Below are 20438 nucleotides of genomic sequence, written 5' to 3'. Positions count from 1 at the left end.
GCAAAGTGAGAGACACTGCTCCTCTTCTCACTAATTCTTTTGTCGTTGTTTTGGAAACATAATTTTTCATAAAATACATCACTTAACATGCAAACATTTCTTGTAGTTTTAAAATTATTTAATATGTGCCTATTTGAACATTTCTCAGTTTCAATTCCTAACCTGATAAATATTGGTAGAAATAACCCACATATACCAAAGCCCTTTGGTGTCTTCAAGAATTTGTAAAAGGGTCTAGAGATCAAAAGTTTGAGAATTGTCACTTCAGCGTAATAATTCTGTTTCTGAATAAATATATGTTGCATTTTAAAGATAATTCCTTTTGAATTATTTGCTTTAATATACCTACTATTCTTTTCTGTATCTTTCATTACATCTATCCAAAGCCCCTTAATCCTACTTCTGAAGCAAGTCAGATATTCTGCCAAATAGATTTTCCCACAGGCCTTTGACCCTGAGGCTTCAATCCTATTTCCCATTCTGAGCAGGTCACTGTCTTGCAGGATGTATTTTTTTTTTTTTTTTCTTTTTCTGCTCTTCTGCATCCTCCCTGGGGGCAGTCCCTTTCAAGTAGTTTAGAAACCCTGAATGCCCAGCCCTTGTTCTGGGAGCATCTTTGCTCCTCTGCTGTGTTGCCTCCTGTGCTTTTCCAATCCTAACTTTTTTTATGGTGCTAAGACCTTTATTTTGCTTATGTATTCCCTGGAGAAGTTTCCTAAGACAGCATGGGATGTAACTTTTTAGAATCTTTATGTTACTCTTTCATTTTATTGGTAGATTTGCTAAGTATTAAAGTTATAGTTGAATATTACTTTAGAGTATGCCAGTTCTTACTAAACCACTTTTTAAAGCATATATTGTTGGGAAGATCACCATAATTCTGATTACAATGGAATTCAACAGAAGCCCTTTGAAAGCTTTCTGAATTTACTATTTATTTTTATTTCTTCTTGGTGTTCTGAATTTTTACAGTAGCATATATTTACCTAAATCTTTTTTCATTTATGCTGAATAATCAACCCTGACATTTTTCAGAAGCACTCTTGTATTATTTCTTTGCTACTTTTCTTTTTGTCTATTCTCAGTATCTGCAAATTTTCTTAATCTAATTCTAGACTCTTACTTGGACTTAAAAAAATGTTTTACTCTTTTTGCTCTTTTATTTTAGTTTCTGAAATATTTATTCAACTTTCTTTTTCAAGTCTTCAATTGAGTGCTTTTTAGCTACTTGATTTCAAAGAGAAAATTATTTTTTTTTTACTTTTCTTAATTCATGAGTGCCTGAAACATAAATATATGATTTAATAAATTAAGCTTTCTTTGTCAAGTTCTGAAAGCTGCCAATGCTATGGCACTTCCTGAAAAATACTGGAAAAGTCATTCTCTCCCTCCTCACTGGACATGTTTAAATAACACTGGTGTTTTACAAGTTACAGGCCCTGACATCCTCCAGTTTCCACAAACATTAAAATGTTTTATGAAGGAGAAAAACACTGGCCCATAAAGAACTGGAATTCTTAAGTTGTCCTGACTTTGGTTGGGTTGTTTCTTTGAGCTAAACTCAAAAGGTAAGTTGGGAGCTTAGTTTCTGCTATTTCCTCAAAATCTCCTGACAACTCACTGTGATTCAAAAATATGGAGGAGGAGATGCCCAAAGGGAGGATGGAAGATGTGGGCTGTGAGAAAGGGTGGGGGGTTACTTTTCTTCCAGAAGTAGATTAATTCCTGAGCTTGGTCTTTTTTAACTCAAGTAAGTCCACCCATTAAATGTGTTTGGAATTCTTGGTGACGTTAGGCCTTGGACACAGACCTTCCTCAAGAGCTGAGAAGCTAGAGCAGAAGAAGACCAGTGCTGGTCAGCCCCTCCCCTGCTGGGGCCCAGAAGAGGAGACATGTATCTAGGCTGTTGGGACCATCAAACCCAGGTGAGGCAGATAGTTGCACAATCTGATCTATGACTGTCTCAGAGGACAGTGCCCAAGGAAGACCAGAGATTTTCAGACATGCTTCTTGGGCATCATGATGCTAAGAATTCTATGGTAAATTCCAACCAGAGTCACCTCTGCTCAAGGTTGCTCATTGCCAGAGGCTCGGGTGAATCAGGCACAGAGGAATCTGAATTCTGGGATCTCTAGGACAAGTGTTTGCAGCAGTGGTGGGTGAGGGATTTCCCCTTCTTCACTGAAATGGTATGCTTTGATGTTCCTGGTGACACTTGTTGCTGCATTTCCCCATTGCTCTTTCTTCTATTTGACACCATGGTTCTTGAAGCATTAGCAAGTAGCTGAGACAGGTTGAGAGTTGAAGTGAAGCACCCAATCTGTGCTATGGTCTTTCTATATGTCTATGGAACCCACCTTCCCACCCTCTAAGCTGTTCCAGGCCAGGCTGTGTGGCTCCAGTGAGCATGCCTTGGCTCTGCTGATCCCTTGAAAATGTCTCTGTTCAATAAGGGGGACACTTCTGAGTCACATTCTAGTGTCTCCATTTACCCTATATCCCCTTACCTGTTAAATTTTTGAATAATAAATGGTGGTGGTAGTTTAGTGGCTCAGACTTATCTGACTCTTAAGACCCCATGGACTGTAGCTCGCTAGGTTCCTCTGTCCATGGGATTTCTCAGGCAAGAATACTAGAGTGGGTTGCCATTTCCTTCTCCATTGAATTATAAATAGAATTACATTTTAAAAAGAGGGAAGTTCTACAGCTTTAAACAGCTTTAGAAACCAGTTGTTATAACTTCAAAAGACAGTTCTCACTTAAAAAATTCTAGGACCATAAAAAATGCTGAAAAGTTGAAATTAAAGTCATTTAAAATTTACATGTACTTAATAGTTAAGATTTATTCTCATCATGTTCCAGATGCAATGCTGAGTGCTTTTCATGTATTATCTCATTCAGAATGCCTAACAACCATATTGGGTAGTACACACTTTTATTATCTTCATTTTACACATGAGGAAATACAGGCATGGAGAAATTGAATAATTTGCCCAAAGCTCTAAAGCTACAATGACTATTTTAAGGAGCAAACACTGGCAGGCTGACTCCAGAGCTCAAGCCCTAATCATTACAGTCAGATAGAAAAAAAAAAAAAAAAATAACCATAGTGTTGGGTTACTTTGTATCAGAAGTTTTTAACAGGAATATTTAATGCATCAATAATAATGATCAATAGCTCCGTTAGTGTTTATATGTAAATGATTGTCTGGTACACTTAGTGGTCATCCTTTGGAAAGTAAGCACAAAATAAATTTTGGTCAAACACGCCAGGCAAGGCTAATTATTTTTCTGAACATTTTTTATGAAATGCTGAAAAGGTTTCAGTGTGTTAATCATTTCCGTGTCTTAACTTTGCTCATGTTATTAATTTGCTCAGCAAATTCTTCATAGATAAACTAAGTTGCAACTTAAACCAACATAACTCTTATGAAAGTGAAAGTGAAAGTCATTCAGTCATGTCCAACTCTTTATGACTCCATGGTCTATACAGTCCATGGAATTCTCCAGGCCAGAATACTGGAGTGGGTAGCCTTTTCCTTCTTCAGGGCATCTTCCCAACCCAGGGATCAAAGCAAGGTCTCCGACATTGCAGGTTCTTTATCAGCTGAACCACAAGGGAAGCACAACATGACTCTTATATGTATGACTAAATACCCTGAATCAATGAACAAAGTAATCAATGCATGTACTGCCTTTTAATCTCTTCTGATTTTTTTTTTTTCAAAAATAATCGTAACAAATCCAACTCAAATCAAAACTATTCGGGCAAAGCAAAATATATCTGAAGGCTAGATTCAGCCCACAGACCTATGTCCTCTGCAGGGTAGAAATGCCATGCAAATATGTCTTTGCAAGTATCTCCCCAGTGGAGGGAATCTGCCTGAAATGCAGGAGACTGGGCTTCCCCGGTGGCTTAATTGGTAAAGAATCCTCTTGCAATTCTGGAGAACACGGGTTTAATCTCTGGGTCGGGAAGATCTCCTAGAGAAGGAAATGGCAAGCCACTCCAGTATTCTTGCCTGGGAAATCGCATGGGCAGTGGAGATTGGTGGGCTGCAGTCCATGGGGTCACAAAGAATGGGACATGACTCAGCAGCTAAACCACCACCACCTCCATAATCATCCAATGCTTTAGAAAGAGTTCTTTAAAAAGGTGCATGCTATTGTTGGCCTTCCAGTGGACTCAGCACTAAATACTGATTTAGGAAGAATGGAAAAGTGAATTTGCTATAACATGGATGATGGGGACCTGGGGAAGGTAGTAACACCAGCACTTTGTGGGACAGTACTGCTCCAAGGTAAGGAGCAGCAGCTGCGCTTTGCTGGAGCAGCCGTGAAGAGATACCCCACGTCCAAGGTAAGAGAAACCCAAGTAAGATGGTAGCTGTTGTGAGAGGGCATCAGAAGGCAGACACACTGAAACCATAATCACAGAAAACTAGCCAATCTGATCACGTGGGCCACAGCCTTGTCTAACTCAATGAAACTAAGCCATGTAGTGTAGGGCCACCCAGGATGGGTGGGTCATGGTGGAGAGGGCTGACAGAACGTGGTCCACTGGAGAAGAGAATGGGAAACCACTTCAGTATTCTTGCCTTGAGAACACCATGAACAGTATGAAAAGGAAAAATGATAGGATACTGAAAGAGGAACTCCCCAGGTCGCTAGGTCCCAATATGCTACTGGAGATCAGTGGAGAAATAACTCCAGAAAGAATGAAGGGATGAAGCCAAAGCAAAAACAATACCCAGTTGTGAATGTGACTGGTGATAGAAGCAAGGTCCAATGCTGTAAAGAGCAATATTGCATAGGAACCTGGAATGTCAGGTCCATGAATCAAGACAAATTGGAAGTGGTCAAACAGGAGATGGCAAGAGTGAATGTCGACATTCTAGGAATCAGCAAACTAAAATGGACTGGAATGGGTGAATTTAACTCAGATGACCTATCTACTACTGTGGGCAGGAATCCCTTAGAAGAAATGGAGTAGCCATTACAGTCAACAAAAGAGTCTGAAATGCAGTACTTGGATGCAATCTCAAAAACGACAGAACGATCTGTTCATTTCCAAGGCAAACCATTCAATATCACAGTAATCCAAGCCTATGCCCCGACCAGTAACACTGAAGAAGTTGAAGTTCAACGGTTCTATGAAGACCTACAAGACCTTTTAGGACTAACACCCCAAAAAGATGTCCTTTTCATTATAGGGAACTGGAATGCTAAAGTAGGAAGTCAAGAAACACCTGGAGTAATGAGCAAATTTGGCCTTGGAGTACAGAATGAAGCAGGGCAAAGGCTAATATACTTTTGCCAAGAAAATGCACTGGTCATAGCAAACACCCTCTTCCAATAACACAAGAGAAGACTCTACACATGGACATCACCAGATGGTGATGATTGATTATATTCTTTGCAGCCAAAGATGGAGAAGCTCTATACAGTCAGCAAAAACAAGACCGGGAGCTGACTGTGGCTCAGATCATGAACTCCTTGTTGCCAAATTCAGACTTAAATTGAAGAAAGTAGGGAAAACCACTAGACCATTCAGGTATGACCTAAATCAAATCCCTTATGATTATACAGTGGAAGTGAGAAATAGATTTAAGGGACTTGATCTGATAAACAGAGTGCCTGATAAACTATGGAATGAGGTTCAGGACATTGTAGAGGGGACAGGGATCAAGACCATCCCCATGGAAAAGAAATGCCAAAAAGCAAAATGGCTGTCTGAGGAGGCCCTACAAATAGCTGTGAAAAGAAGAGAAGCAAAAAGCAGAGGAGAAAAGGAAAGATATAAACATCTGAATGCAGAGTTCCAAAGAATACCAAGGCGAGATAAGAAAGTCTTCCTCAGCGATCAATGCAAAGAAATAGAGGAAAACAACAGAATGGGAAAGACTAGAGATCTGTTCAAGAAAATTAGAGATACCAAGGGAACATTTCATGCAAAGATGGGCTCGATAAAGGACAGAAATGGTATGGACCTAACAGAAGTAGAAGATATTAAGTAGAGGTGGCAAGAATACACAGGAGAACTGTACAAAAAAGATCTTCACAACCCAGATAATCATGATGGTGTGATCACTCACCTAGAGCCAGACATCCTGAAATGCAAAGTCAAGTGGGCCTTAGAAAGCAACACTATGAACAAAGCTAGTGGAGGTGATGAAATTCCAGTTGAGCTATTTCAAATCCTGAAAGATGATGCTGTGAAAATGTTGCACTCAACATGCCAGCAAATTTGGAAAACTCAGCAGTGGCTGCAGGATTGGAAAAGGTCAGTTTTCATTCCAATCCCAAAGAAAAGCAATGCCAAAGAATGCTCAAACTACTGCACAATTACACTCACCTCACACACTAGTAAAGTAATGCTCAAAATTCTCCAAGCTAGGCTTCAGAAATACATGAACCGTGAACTTCCAGACGTTCAAGCTGGATTTAGAAAAGGCAGAGGAACCAGAGTTCAAATTGCCAACATCCTCTGGATCATCAAAAAAGCAAGAGAGTTCCAGAAAAACATCTATTTCTGCTTTATTGACTATGCCAAAGCCTTTGACTGTGTGGATCACAATAAACTGGAAAATTCTGAAAGAGATGGGAATATCAGACCACCTGACCTGCCTCTTGAGAAACCTGTATGCAGGTCAGGAAGCAACAGTTAGAACTGGATATGGAAAAACAGACTGGTTCCAAGTAGGAAAAGGAGTACATCAAAGCTGTATATTGTCACCCTGCTTATTTAACTTCTATGCAGAGTACATCATGAAAAACGCTGGGCTGGAAGAATTTCAAAAGGCCATGTTGATTCATTCCCAATGCCTTAAGTTTCAAAGTTAAATGAAAAAATTAGGGAAACGTTTTCTTACATTTTATGCCAAGATTAGAGATACTGGGGTAATGTTTAAGAAAAAGTCCCAGATAACACAGAAAAATCTTTAGCTGAAGTAAAATTTAAATATGAAAGTAATTTAAAATCCAATCATTCCTCCATCCCAAGAAAAGTTCAGAAAATTAAGATCATGGTATCTGGTCCCATCACTTCATGGCAAATAGATGGGAAAACAGTGGAAACAGTGACAGACTTTATTATTTTTATTTATTTATTTATTTATTTGGCTCCAAAATCACTGCAGATGGTGACTGAAGCCATGAAATTAAAAGACGCTTGCTCCTTGGAAGAAAAGTTATGACCAACCTAGACAGGTTATTAAAACGCAGAGACATTACTTTGCCAACAAAGGTCCGCCTAGTCAATGATATGGTTTTTCCAGTAGTCGTATGGATGTGAGAGTTGGACTATAAAGAAAGCTGAGTGCCAAAGAATTCATGCTTTTGAACTGTGGTGTTGGAGAAGACTCTTGAGAGTCCCTTTAACAGCAGGGAGATCCAACCAGTCCATCCTAAAAGAAATGAGTCCCAAATATTCATTGAAAAGACTGATGCTGAAGCTGAAACTCCAAGACTTTGGCCACTTGATGTGAAGAACTGACTCATTTGAAAGACCTTGACGCTGGGCAAGATTGAAGGCAGGAGGAGAAGGGGATGACAGAAGATGAGATGGTTGGATGGAATCACTGACTCAATGGACATGAGTTTGAGCAAGCTCCGGGAGTTGGTGATAGACAGGGAGGCCTGGCGTGATGCAGTCCACGGGGTCGCAAAGAGTCAGACATGACTGAGCGACTGAACTAACTGAATTTAAAAAAAAATGAAAATGAAAGATGAATATAAATATACTTATTTCCCATAAAAAATTCTCAATCATAAGATAATGCTTTGGGGAAAGTTATTTGCAAATGTGTGTGTGTGCGCACAGATAGATGTACATTTGTTTCTGCAGATTCTGATTTGATGATTTTATGTTTCCATATGGATCACTGTAACACTGATTCCATCATCTTAACCATAGTTTATGTATCAAATATAAAAAATCATGGTATATACAGAAGCTCCATTCTGTGTGTCCCTTCCCAAGACAGAGGGTGGAGGGACTGTCCAGTTAAAAACTTCAACAGAAAATGTGATGTAAGTTAAGTGTTTTTTTTTTTTTTTTTCATATCTGGAATACTAACACCAGGTGATGTTCCAACCAACCCAATGAGGCTATTCTCAAGGGATAAGGTTCACAAAGAGAAACTGAACTGCATTAGTATACAGTTGGGACTTCTAATAAGGAAGTACAGAAGAGAAATGTTCCAACTGACAATGACCGATCAGGGACAATTTACTTAAGTCTTTTTGGGAGACATAGCAAATCCCTGCTGTATTTTCCCAGATGTCCAACTGATGAATACCTTCTTGATTAGTCCAGGTTATGGGAAGCATGGAGAACAAAAGAAAAGAGAAAAATCAATTTGCTATGTGTCTACAGTTATAGCAAAAAAACAAAAAACAAAACCCTGTCTCTTGATATGATGGTCTCACAATAAAGAAGAAATATATGGTGGCTTGCTTTCTCTAAATGGCCTTTCCCACCCCAACAGGAAATTCCTGATCCCCACACCACCAGCCACCAACTACCAGGCCTTTTAAACTTTGTTGTTGTTTGGTGACTAAGTTGTGTCCAACTCTTTTGTGACACCATGGACTGTAGCCTGCCAGACTCCTCTGTCCATGGGATTTCCCAGGCAAGAATACTGGAGTGAGCTGCCATCTCCTTTTCCAAGGGTTCTTCCTGGCCCAGGGGTCCACATGGGCAGGCAGATTCTATTCTAAGTTATTCACCCTTTTCCATCCTTCTTTCAGGGGACTCTATGGTCTCTGAGAGCAGGGGTTTTCTACCTAGTTTCCTACTGAGCACCACTGACACGTGGTGAGTACCACAGGGAGTCTAGTAGATGAGTGAATTGCATCTATTGGTGTCCTCTCTGAACAACAATTTGGAACACAATTGGCTGCTGGTGTGGGTTCTAGTCTGCTTAGGGGGGAAGAGTGTGTTTATGGATAGAAGCATCACAAAAGAAGATCTGCTGCCAGGAAAAGCATATTTCTGTTTTGAACTAATTATTCTATAATACTTATTTCAGTTGACTACATGGGTATTTTTTTGTTTCTGAAATTTTAAAGACTAATTGACCCATGAGTGTTTCATCAAAAGACAAAAGGGTGAGGCCATATGATAACTCCCAGGTACTTATCAAAAAAATTCGTGAGATGCTTGTATTTTCCATATCTGACACAGACATGCCAGCTTTGTTATCTACTCACTCTGGAATATTATTTTAATTGAAATATCAATTGCAGTCCAATTGAGAGCATGAATGTAAGGCAATAAAACAAATAAACATCATCAACAAGAAACAAAACGAGAAAAACATTTTAGTGGGGAAGATGATGCTCCAATTGAAATACTTTTCTTTTAATGAGGGGCTTCCCTCATGGCTCAGATGGTAAAGAATCTGCCTGCAAGGCAGGAGATCTACCTTCTTTTTGTTATTTTGTGGTTTATATACACCCTCCCACCCCACAATAATCAGCTAAAAGCCTGTTGGGCTCTCCTTCTCACTGAATGAAGCCCTTCATTCAGTGAAGGTAAGGGAAGTGCTGGGGTCGGGGAATGCCACCACTGAACATGAGAAATCTGTGTGAAAGACTCACTGGATCATTTAGAGACTGTGAGTGTGAAAATAGAATCACTTTCTAAGAGTCACTGAGGGCTCATATGCTAATGGAACCAAAACTCAGCAAGAATATGGGAGAACAAGCATGCATTGCAAATTATGAGTATGGATATGCTGCAAGAAGTACTAGAGAGTCTTATCTAACCCTATAATAAGGCAGATATTTTCATTGCTTCCAATCTTCTATGCTTATGAAAAAATAAAACAGCAAACCTACTCCCCAGACCTGGGCTCTGATTATCACGGGACAGCCTGGAGACATCAAAACTTCATTTGTTGAGGGCTTGAACATGTAATCCCAAGTAATTTGTAAGTTGAGAATTAAGAAGCATGCTACCGAGAATGCCAAGAACATAGAATGATGCCAGCATGACACACCTACTAAAACTCTTGCCAGCAATCAAAGAGAATTGTGCAGAAGTTCATCCAGAAGTGACTTCAGCCTTTTATAGACCGAATTCTATAACTTTTGACTTTTTTGTTTTTGTTGTTTAAAGCAAAAAAGTGGTAGCTATGTGATATGTGGGATAATGGCTACTGGAGGAGTAGACAAGTGAAGCAGATCTCCTGAGAACAGGGAAGAAAAAGAAACAGTAAGAAGCAAATAGAAAGGGTTCCAAAGCACAACAGGCTGTCAAAGCAGAGAGAAGAAAACAGCCTTAGATGTGTTTCAAGTCACTGAGGCTGTTATGTTTTCTGTCTGCAAAATAATTGATGTTTATAAAATGATGTAACCAAGTATTAATAAAATATATTGGATAAAAAAGCATATTTAAAAAGAAAGACTTTGCAACTATGGTTACCAAAGGGGGAAGGGGGGAGGGATAAATTAGGAGTTTGGGATTAACATCCACAAATGTTGTTGTTTAGTTGCTAAGTCGTGTCTGACTCTTTTGCAACCCCATGGACTGTAAGCCCACCAGGCTCCTCTGCCCTTGAGATTTCCCAGGCAAGAATACTAGAGTGGGTTGACATTTCCTTCTCCAGGAGATCTTCCTGACTCAGGGATTGAACTCGCCTCTCTTGTGTCTTCTGCACTGGCAGGCAAATTCTTTACCACTGAGCCACCAGGGTATATACATTACTGTATATAAAATAGATAATCAGCAAGGACCTACTGTATAGCACAGGGAACTACACTCAATATCTTGTAATAACCTATAAGGGGAAATAATATGAAAATTTTATGTGTGTGTATATATATATATATATATATACACACACACACACACACACACACACATAAAATTGAATATATAAGCTGAATATAAAGCAGAATCACTTTGTTGTATACCTGAAACTAACACAACATTGTAAATCAATTGTACTTCAACAAAAACTAAAACTAAAAAAGGAAGATTTTAGAAACAGTTTTATTTTAGAAAGTTTTAATTTGAAAGATTTCCACTAAATAGTTTAAATAAAAATTTAAGTTTTGAGGCTTAAAGGGTGAGGTTCCCAGTGCAGCAGGATGCCATGTAGAGAGCATGCACTGTAGACCCAGAGACCTCAGGGTGTGAGATCACACATGACTCATTTCCTCATCTGCAAAATGGTTTTCATGTGCCTGCATACAATGGCGCTATAATGAGGACTAAATTAATTAAATGACAGATTCTAAATGCCTGGCACAGAATAGAAAATCCAGTGTGTGGTGGTTGCATTAGTGAAATTGCAAATCACCCATAATGGTAAGTAAATGATGCACTTTGAATTTCTTTTGCATGTGATTTTGTATGATTATTCAGAAATTGCTAGCTAGGAATGTGACCACATTCCTGCCTGGTCCAATTTTAAGGCTACAAGCTCCAGCTCAGCAGAGAATAGCACCCTTTGGGTGGTTATTTGCTATGGTAACTTGCATTGACTCTTGGCTGTTCAGAGGATGGATGCTATATCAAATTAAGAAAAGGAAAAAATTAACATAGCAGTTGTTAAATACAATTCTTTATTTTTTAAAAATAGGCATTTCAACTAAAGCATTGTAAGTCATTATGGTAGACATGTAGAAATATGAAAATGCTGTATAGTATAGGGAATTATATTCAATATCCTGTGATAAATCACAATGGAAAAGAATATACATATATATCTGAATCAATTTACTGTACAGCAGAAAGTATCAGAGCATTGTAAATCACCTATACTCTGATAAATTTAAAAAGACATCAAAATTATTATTCCTTTTTATTTAGCATCATGAATTCTACAGAACTTATATTTAGGAACTTTCCAATTTTCAACTGTATTGATCTACAGAAATGACAAATGCATATGGTTCTACCTAATTGTTACTATAGTAAAGGTAATTTAATGAAATTGATTCACTGCCTCATTTTATTTGTAGAAATGAGACAGGGAATAAAAGGATGCACGACTTGAATATTTTGTGTTATGTATTTGCCAAATAGTTTGTAGATAGGAAACTATGTAGGGGACTCTTTTAGGGGAGAACACACAAGAGTTAGGAGCTTTTGCTGTCTTCATGAGCTTAGCTTTCTGTCCAGCACTGGTTTCTCCTATTCAGGAGTGATTCGAATCTGAGTCCTGTGCAGTTCTTCAGCTTCAGAACAGATTAGTTTACTTTTCTCAACCAAGATTGTTGTGCCATTCCAGACTGCACTGAGTCGTCACTGTGCTTTCTATATTTTTGACTTTCCTGGGCCCTGAGACTTATTTCTGATTCTTGGTAACTCAGTAGATTAATGAGACTTCTATTGAGGGTTATAAGAGTAGCTGAGTTAGGGACTTAAGGTGATGAAAACTGCTTTTTCTCAGATAAGCCCTTGATTTTATTTAGACTTTAACGATTTTCTTCTGGGAACATTAGGATACCTTGATGAGTTCACTAACTGTAGATTTTGATGTAGTAGTAGTAGCAATTAATAGAGTAAAGTTTCACTGATATCTTTAGAGGCTATCACGCTTCAAGGTTCATCAGAGTATGAAGATTTGCACCTTTCTACTTTAAGAAACCATTTCATCTCAACAGAATCTCCTGTCTCCATCAGCTAATGATAGACATTCAGAATCATTAGCTAAATTAATTGTTTCATGTGATTGGTCTTTAGAATGTAATAAAAATGTAATAGAATTACTGAGTTGAAAGCAGTTAATTGGATGTACTTTGACTATATTCTAATTAAATGCTATACCTGTCAATCTTAATGACCACTTAAAAACTACCAAAAGAAAACTGTTGATGAATCTTAGTACCATGAAAATAAACCACCCAGAACCATTTAAATATGCCTCATGTCTGTTCACTTCATTTCAAAATCTGAAGTCATTTCAGATACTGCCATTGAAGTATTATCCCAGGGCCACACAATTTTAAGAGAGAAAATGAAAATGTGGAGTCTTTTTTTCCCCTAGGTTCTTAAAGCCCATGAATCATAAAAGCAGGAATAGCATGCTTGTTTCTCATGTCTAGGACTGTGTTAGATCATGAGTTGAAAATTCAGATCTGTACACCAGAGCCACAGAGACGCTCAGATGAAAGGGAATCTCTTAGGATCAGAAATAGGGCGAGATTGAGAGATATAGAGTCCTTGAGGGCAAACAACCTCTCAAAGGGGCCAGCCACTCGCTGGCTCACTGATTGTTGTCTTATGGAAATGTGGTTCCAGTCAAGCCAGATATAATGGCTTTCAAACAAATACAGATGTATGGGATTTTACATGAAATAATAACCAATTCAGATTTTCAGCTCTGTGGGTCAAGTGAAACTCATCTGGGCTGTAGTGCAGCAGCATCTGGATTAGACTCTGACAGCCTCTGTGTGTTAGGGGAAGCACACTGATTGAAACCACCCACCCTGGCCAGGCACCATAGTAACCATTTGCATGAGTTGTTTTATGACAGGAGATCCTGATAAGAAATACAGAACTAACAAGGCACCACCAACCGGAAGAGCTTGGGAAAGGTCTAAAGGAGACACTGCGTGTCCATCCACTTCCCAGAATCCCTCTCGCTAGCATCCATCTTGGTTGAGCAATGCGTGTGCCACCAGGAAAGACTCTGAATTAGAATGATTGGCCAAAGACCACCCGGAAACTAATCCCATCACCATAAAACCCGAGACTGCAAGCCACACAGCAGAGCCATTCTCCTGGGTTCCCTTACCCTACTGCTCTCCACCCGAGTGCCCTTTCCGAATAAAATCTCTTGCTTTGTCAGCACATGTGTCTCCTCGGACAATTAATTTCTGAGTGTTAGACAAGAGCCCAGTTTCGGGCCCTGGAGGGGGTCCCCCTTCCTGCAACATGTGGACACACAACAGCTATCAGAGATGAAGGATGCAGACAGGCTGCCCTTCATCAATACTTATGACCAATCAATGAAACATTTGAAAAAAGTAACCAGGGCATTTCATTAACAGACAGACAGGTTGCCACAACATGTTTATTATTAAGATGAAAAAGACAGATTTATTCACTGTCTTTCTCTGATTTAGAAACAGGTTGTTTGAGGGGGAAAAAGATCTCTTGAAAGGATTGTAACTTATTGGGAATGAAATATGAAGAAAGGGTTCTAGAAAAGCTGAAGGTAAAAGAGGACTTTTGAAGGTCCGCCCAGCACCATGTATTTGGTTGTGATACAAAAATGGGGAGGGGTAGAAGTAGTGACCCAAGGACAAAAAGAACAGATAAAACCAAGGAGGGTCTTGGAATGTAGGAACAGAAAAACCAGACCCTTATCGTCTTTCCCACCCCCATGTTTTTTAACTTAAAGGATTTCAGGTCCTCCTGGGCAGTATAACCTGTCTCCCCTCCTACCCCATGGGGAGAAGGTATTTGCCTTACTATTCCCCCACTCAGTATACGTGCCTCATCCAATCCGCAAAGGACCCACAAGACCCTTATCCCAGTCCTTGTACCTTGGGTAAAAAAAGTGGACTAAGGACCGCTGTTCAGTGTCCGTTCTCCCTTGAGCTGGCCCACTGTTCTAACAGCGTCTTCCATTCTAATAAACTTTATTTCCCTTTCATTGTGTCTCATGTCTGGAGATTCTTTTCCAACCTGTGCCTGGACCACGACATTTTTGGTGGCCTGTACTGGGAGCTTGGGGTCTCTTTCCTACTTACTACTCGCTTCTCCTTTTTCACAGGGACCCTCTGTGAACAAAGTGCTGTGGAAGTGACTGAGGAACTCTGGGCAGGGTTACCCTCTGGTGTGTTCCAAAGGCCCCACTGCTCACCGTGCCCCAGTAGCTTCTACCTGAACAGGTGAGGGTCTCTCTTTTGCCTTCTTTCCAACTGAGGACCAAGCCAGCCACTATTGTGTGGGCATAGGTCAGGCATGTAGTGGTTGAAGCAAAACAGAGACCTTTGTCCCCTGGCCACCGCCTCCCTGGTAGGATTGTAAGGTGAATACCTCAGCCTTCTTCTTGTCCCTTTCACTTCTTTTCTTTTGGTCTGGATTGATTTACAGGAGCCTAGGTGTTGCCTCTGGGCCATCCCAAGAATGCCTTCCAGGTTTCAGGGAATCGCTGGATGGTGAGTCAGCCGGTTGCTCTCCGGAGTCACTCTTTCTCTGTCCGGGTCACTCGGTTCCCTAGCCTCATGGTTCTCCGGGGTCGCCTCTTTCTGTCGGACACAACTGTTGGGACGGCCGGCCATTTTGTGCCATTAGTCGCACGGGGAGATCACTGGGACAGAAGGGACGCCTTTCTGTCAGCTGGTGACTCTCAGTACCCCATTCTATGGCAGGTAGGCTAAGAGTGGGTTCTGGTAAATCCTGAGAGCCTCTCTCAGACTCACCCCTTGGCTACATTCTTAGAAACTGGAAAATTTTGACCCTGCAAAAGGCTTGGCTCCAATACAAACTAAGGACCCCCAAAAATGGTCTCTGAGTGGCACACTAGCTTTTACCAAAAACAGGAAAAGGACTCCGAATTTCCTTACGTTCTATTGCCTCCCTATGTCCTGTTCCCTTCTGTCTAGCTCCACCAGATTTCTTAGATGACCTCTACTTGACCTTTCATATCCACATGATCTCTAGGAAAGGATTCTGAGGTTACCTTTGGTCCAGGTTTTTCTCCTATATTCAAAAGCCTGAAGGATCAAAAACTCTCAACATTCTAAAGAATCCCCTCTAACTACGCTTCTCTCTCAAGGGGGGAGGGAACCAAGCTTCCCCGACTCCTGAACATCCTAAAGAATTCCCTTCTAACTACTCTTGTTTCTCAGGATGGGGAAAGACCAGGCTTCCCCCACTCCTGTAAGTTCCCTTAACCCTTCAGATTCTTCTGATGGGACAAAGACCTCACGTTCCCCCAGAGGGACAATCCAAGATTTTAATCAGCTGATCTGCCCTGATAGCAGAGTCAAAGCACTATTTGGTCTATATTTTAGCTGTAAAACTATGACTACAGAAAGGAAAGATGACTTTTAGATACAGGATGGCCATGATATTCTTTAGACTCCAGAGAAAGCTGATTAAAATTAATTTTTTTTTTCTTGGAAACTGTAAAACTGGTTCTTTTTGCATATGCAATTAAAAACAACTAGCTTGTTAAAAGACCTGCCTAGGGAAAAGCTTGAAGTTAACCCTTCCCATGTCCTTGAAATACACTGCCCATTTTGCCTGAAACCTCAGTCTTGGGCAATTAGAACTTCAAGCCCCCCTACCCCCACCCCCACCCCCAACACACAAAAAGGGTCAAAGAAATGTTTTAAATCTCAGGCAGAAAACTATGAGATCTCTGTCTGTCTGGATTTATGTATGTTTTAGTGTGTATCTTTTGTTTTGTTTTTTTCAATATTGCTGAAGTTGTAAATGAGTTCTAATTTTGCGACCCTGTGGACTGTAGCCCACCAGGCTCCTCCATCCATGGGATTCTCCAGACAAGAATACTGGAATGGGTTGCCATTTCCTTCTCCAGGTAAAGAAAAATAAGCACTTACAAATCAGACAATTCTAAATACAAGAGAAATTAACCTAAATGAATTTCAGATTCACGTGAACTGGGAAATATTCAATATTAAATATCTAGTATTAATGTTTGTTTGCTAATCTATTATAGACATGGATAAGAGTCATTAAACATAGGATTTTCATTGTGCCTAGGTTTACTATAAACTAAATATTGTTATACCTGTTACAAGTTTGTCAACAAGGAAAGTACCTCTAGAAAAAAAAAAAAAAAAAACTTCTAAAAAATGTAAATGAGATATGAGTTTTTAGATAAACTATTAAGAATAATTACACTTTAGAAATATCTGTCTAAAATAGTCTCTCCAGATTTTGGTAACCTGAATTTCTAGGGTTGTGCTAAGCTAAGTGACAGTAGCTTATTGAATAAGCAAGTCATTTACAAATAAAACAAGATTCTGAAACATTCATTACTGAACACTAACTTCCTCTTACAGACAGAGAAAATAGAGATTTTGGACTATTAATTAATAATGTTTAATGCCATCCTGAGATGTTCTCTAGAATTTTTTTTAGAAATTGTTACTGGTATTTATGTTCATCAATCTATAAAATGCTAATATAACAGTCAGTTCTTGGTCATTTAAGGAAAGTAGGATGTGTGTTTTCAGTAAAGAAGGTATGAGGAATAAAATTACATTTTATGAAGGGAAAAGGAAGTAGGTCTGACTTACATACAGGAGGCTGTTTCAGGGTGGGAGAACAAAGTAATGGGTACAGAAAATGACAAGGTTTTATGGAAAGTGGACCCCAAGGCAAGAGTTTTGTGCATAAATACAAGTTTTCTTGAGATGCTGAACTTTGATAATGAATTTTAAGTTTCTTTACTTCTGAAGTGATCTCGTCTATGTTTACCTTTGAAATTTTCTTTGTTACTTTGGCTAAGTGAATATAACGTTTCACAGTGATCTATGTTATTTTATCTGACAGTGTTATAAACCCTTTTGATATTTATCAACAAAACTTCTAAATAACTTGACTTCTAGCTGACTTTGGGATGCTTCAGAGGGCCCCTGAGACATCCAAAGAGCTATTAAACTATCCGGGTTCATTGGATATGTTAAATTACATGGGCAGTGCTGTTGAAGGGGTGATAAATCTTCTCAGATTATACTGTATGGTTGATGTTACTAATATAGATGTCTTAAAATTATGTGGAATTCATATAGATCTGATATGCCCTGATACAATGTGGTCAATTATAATTCTAGTTATCATGTTAAAGTGTTACAAGTCACAGCAATGACTAGGCTACATTGTCAATTGCAATTTAATCAGATTTTAAACATGCCTTCTATGGTTTCACTCTGATGCTTTTGCAAGAATACTGCTACTTCAAGATTTATGGAAAAGACTTTTCTAAGATTAACCAATAAGCAGATTTTTTTTTTTTTTTTTTTTTTGTTATCTGGTAAACTGGTAACAGGCTGGAATTTAGTTTACTCTCTATGTTAAGGGAACAAAGTTTTTTTAGAATGCAGCTTTGGATAACAGATTATGAGTTTTTTTGCCTTTAAGTGATTTATATTTGTTTTTAAAATCTTTTGCTACTTTGGTAAAGTAAAGAAGCATTATTTAAAATTATAGTTCAGTTCAGTTCAGTTCAGTCGCTCAGTTGTGTCCGACTCTTTGCGACTCCATGAATCGCAGCACGCCAGGCCTCCCTGTCCACCACCAACTCCCAGAGTTCACTCAGACTCACGTCCATCGAGTCAGTGATGCCATCCAGCCATCTCATCCTCTGTCGTCCCTTTGTCCTCCTGCCCCCAATCCCTCCCAGCATCAGACTCTTTTCCAATGAGTCAACTCTTTGCATGAGGTGGCCAAAGTACTGGAGTTTCAGCTTTAGCATCATTCCTTCCAAAGAAATCCCAGGGCTGATCTCCTTCAGAATGGACTGGTTGGATCTCCTTGCAGTCCAAGGGACTCTCAAGAGTCTTCTCCAACACCACAGTTCAAAAGCTTCAATTCTTCGGTGCTCAGCTTTCTTCACAGTCCAACTCTCACATCCATACATGACCACTGGAAAAACCATAGCCTTGACTAGACGGACCTTTGTTGGCAAAGTAATGTCTCTGCTTTTGAATATGCTATCTAGGTTGGTCATAACTTTTCTTCCAAGGAGTAAGCGTCTTTTAATTTCATGGCTGCAGTCACCATCTGCAGTGAATTTGGAGCCCAGAATACGGTACATGTAGACAAATCTCATTCTGCTTCTACAAAAAATAAGCCCTCACGGTTACACTTATGCTATCCTGATGTCTTTAAAACATGACAACAGTCTACTCCTAAATTGGGAAATTAAAAATGGGTGAACAATAGCTGTAAATCAAAGAGTCAGGGCTATGGGAAATCCAAGATGGCCACTTGGATTTTCCCAGCTCCCTGACAAACCTCATTTTTATTTGATGAGTTAAAGCTTTCCCTGGCTATGAGGTTAATGCCCCCACAATGACAAATAAATTATATTTCACTTAATGTTAAGTTCTGCTTTGTCGCTTCAGTCGTGTCCGACTCTGTGCGACCCCATAGACAGCAGCCAACCAGGCTCCCCCGTCCCTGGGATTCTCCAGGCAAGGACACCGGAGTGGGTTGCCATTTCCTTCTCCAATGCATGAAAGTGAAAAGTGAAAGTGAAGTCGCTCAGTCGTGTCTGACTCTAGCGACCCCATGAACTGCAGCCTACCAGGCTCCTCCGTCCATGGGATTTTCTAGGCAAAAGTACCGGAGTGGGGTGCCATTGCCTTCTCCGAATATTAAGTTCTAGTTTTGTTAATTATGGTCTATGTTTACTACGACTCACTTCTGAGCTAGTTCCTTGTTGTTATGTTATATTGCTAAAAGGTTTAATTAATTAAGTTATTAAAAAGGACACTCTAAGTTTGTTTCTAAAGCTAATCTCAATAACCAATCTTTGGATGAAAGTCAGATGCTTCGTGATGTACAACCAGGAGATTCACACCTGACTATATTCATTTAAGTAAGTCAGATGACCTGGGGTATACTGGGCTATACCTAATGAAAGTTCTTGACTAAAATTCTGGCTTGTGACCTTACTAATAACTGCTAGCTGTATTATTTTCTATGTCGCTTGTTTCAGAAAATTGTTTCTTATATATTACTCCATATGTGATCAATGATTGCAGTAATATAACTCTAGATAAGGGAAGAAGCAACAAGAGGGAATATTTTTCTGGACCAAGAGGCTAGTGAGACAGGTGTGGTGCAGAGACGTTTGCTACTTGCGAGGCCTGGTCCAGTGATAGGCACACGGAGTGGCCTGTCAATGGAACCTTCCCTGGACTTAGAAATGAGCCTTCTCAGCACCACAGGACACAGTGGCCATGAAATGCCTCCCAAACATGGCCAAATATGTGGCTGTGAAGGGACCCTGCTGACTGGAAGTTGGCACTTGCCAGCTGCCTCTACAAAGATTACATCATGACCACTGCAAGCTGCTGACATGCCCTGAAAGTAGGTCAGGGTGGAGATCAAAAATAAGGCACTGTGCTCTGGGAAAAACCCAGAAGAACCAGCCTTCAGAGAGTCAGATGTTTTCAGGTAAATATTTTATGAATCCAAGTTCTTGCATTTTCTCATACCTACAGAAATACAAACATCATGAACCAATGTCTACTCCTGGTTCTCCTGGCTAGTTCCCCAGCAGCTTTTCTACTTCTATTAATATCTTTAACTTTCTTGTTAAGTTTGTTTCTTCTAGAATACAACAAATCTCCAAGTGATAGTATGACAAGGATATTCCCTGGCCAACACCCAGACAATGCTGAACAAATCACCTTATTATTCCAAGGACTCTCCTCTCCCTCCATAAATGTACCCTGACAGAGAGCAAACAAAGGGAACCCAGAGCCCTACA

General features: G+C 39.7%; 1 protein-coding gene across 3 annotated transcripts in view; it reads right to left on the bottom strand.

Moving 5' to 3' along the window:
* Positions 1-20438, bottom strand: part of MARCHF1 (membrane associated ring-CH-type finger 1) — a 137743-nt gene that overhangs the window by 61512 nt on the left and 55793 nt on the right. The gene's annotated exons all lie outside the window — the stretch shown is intronic.

This window comes from Bos taurus, chromosome 6, assembly GCF_002263795.3.
Source record: "Bos taurus isolate L1 Dominette 01449 registration number 42190680 breed Hereford chromosome 6, ARS-UCD2.0, whole genome shotgun sequence".
In the NCBI taxonomy this organism is placed as follows: domain Eukaryota; kingdom Metazoa; phylum Chordata; class Mammalia; order Artiodactyla; family Bovidae; genus Bos; species Bos taurus.
Note: the sequence above shows the minus strand (reverse complement) of the source record. Positions and strands in the feature narration are given on the sequence as shown.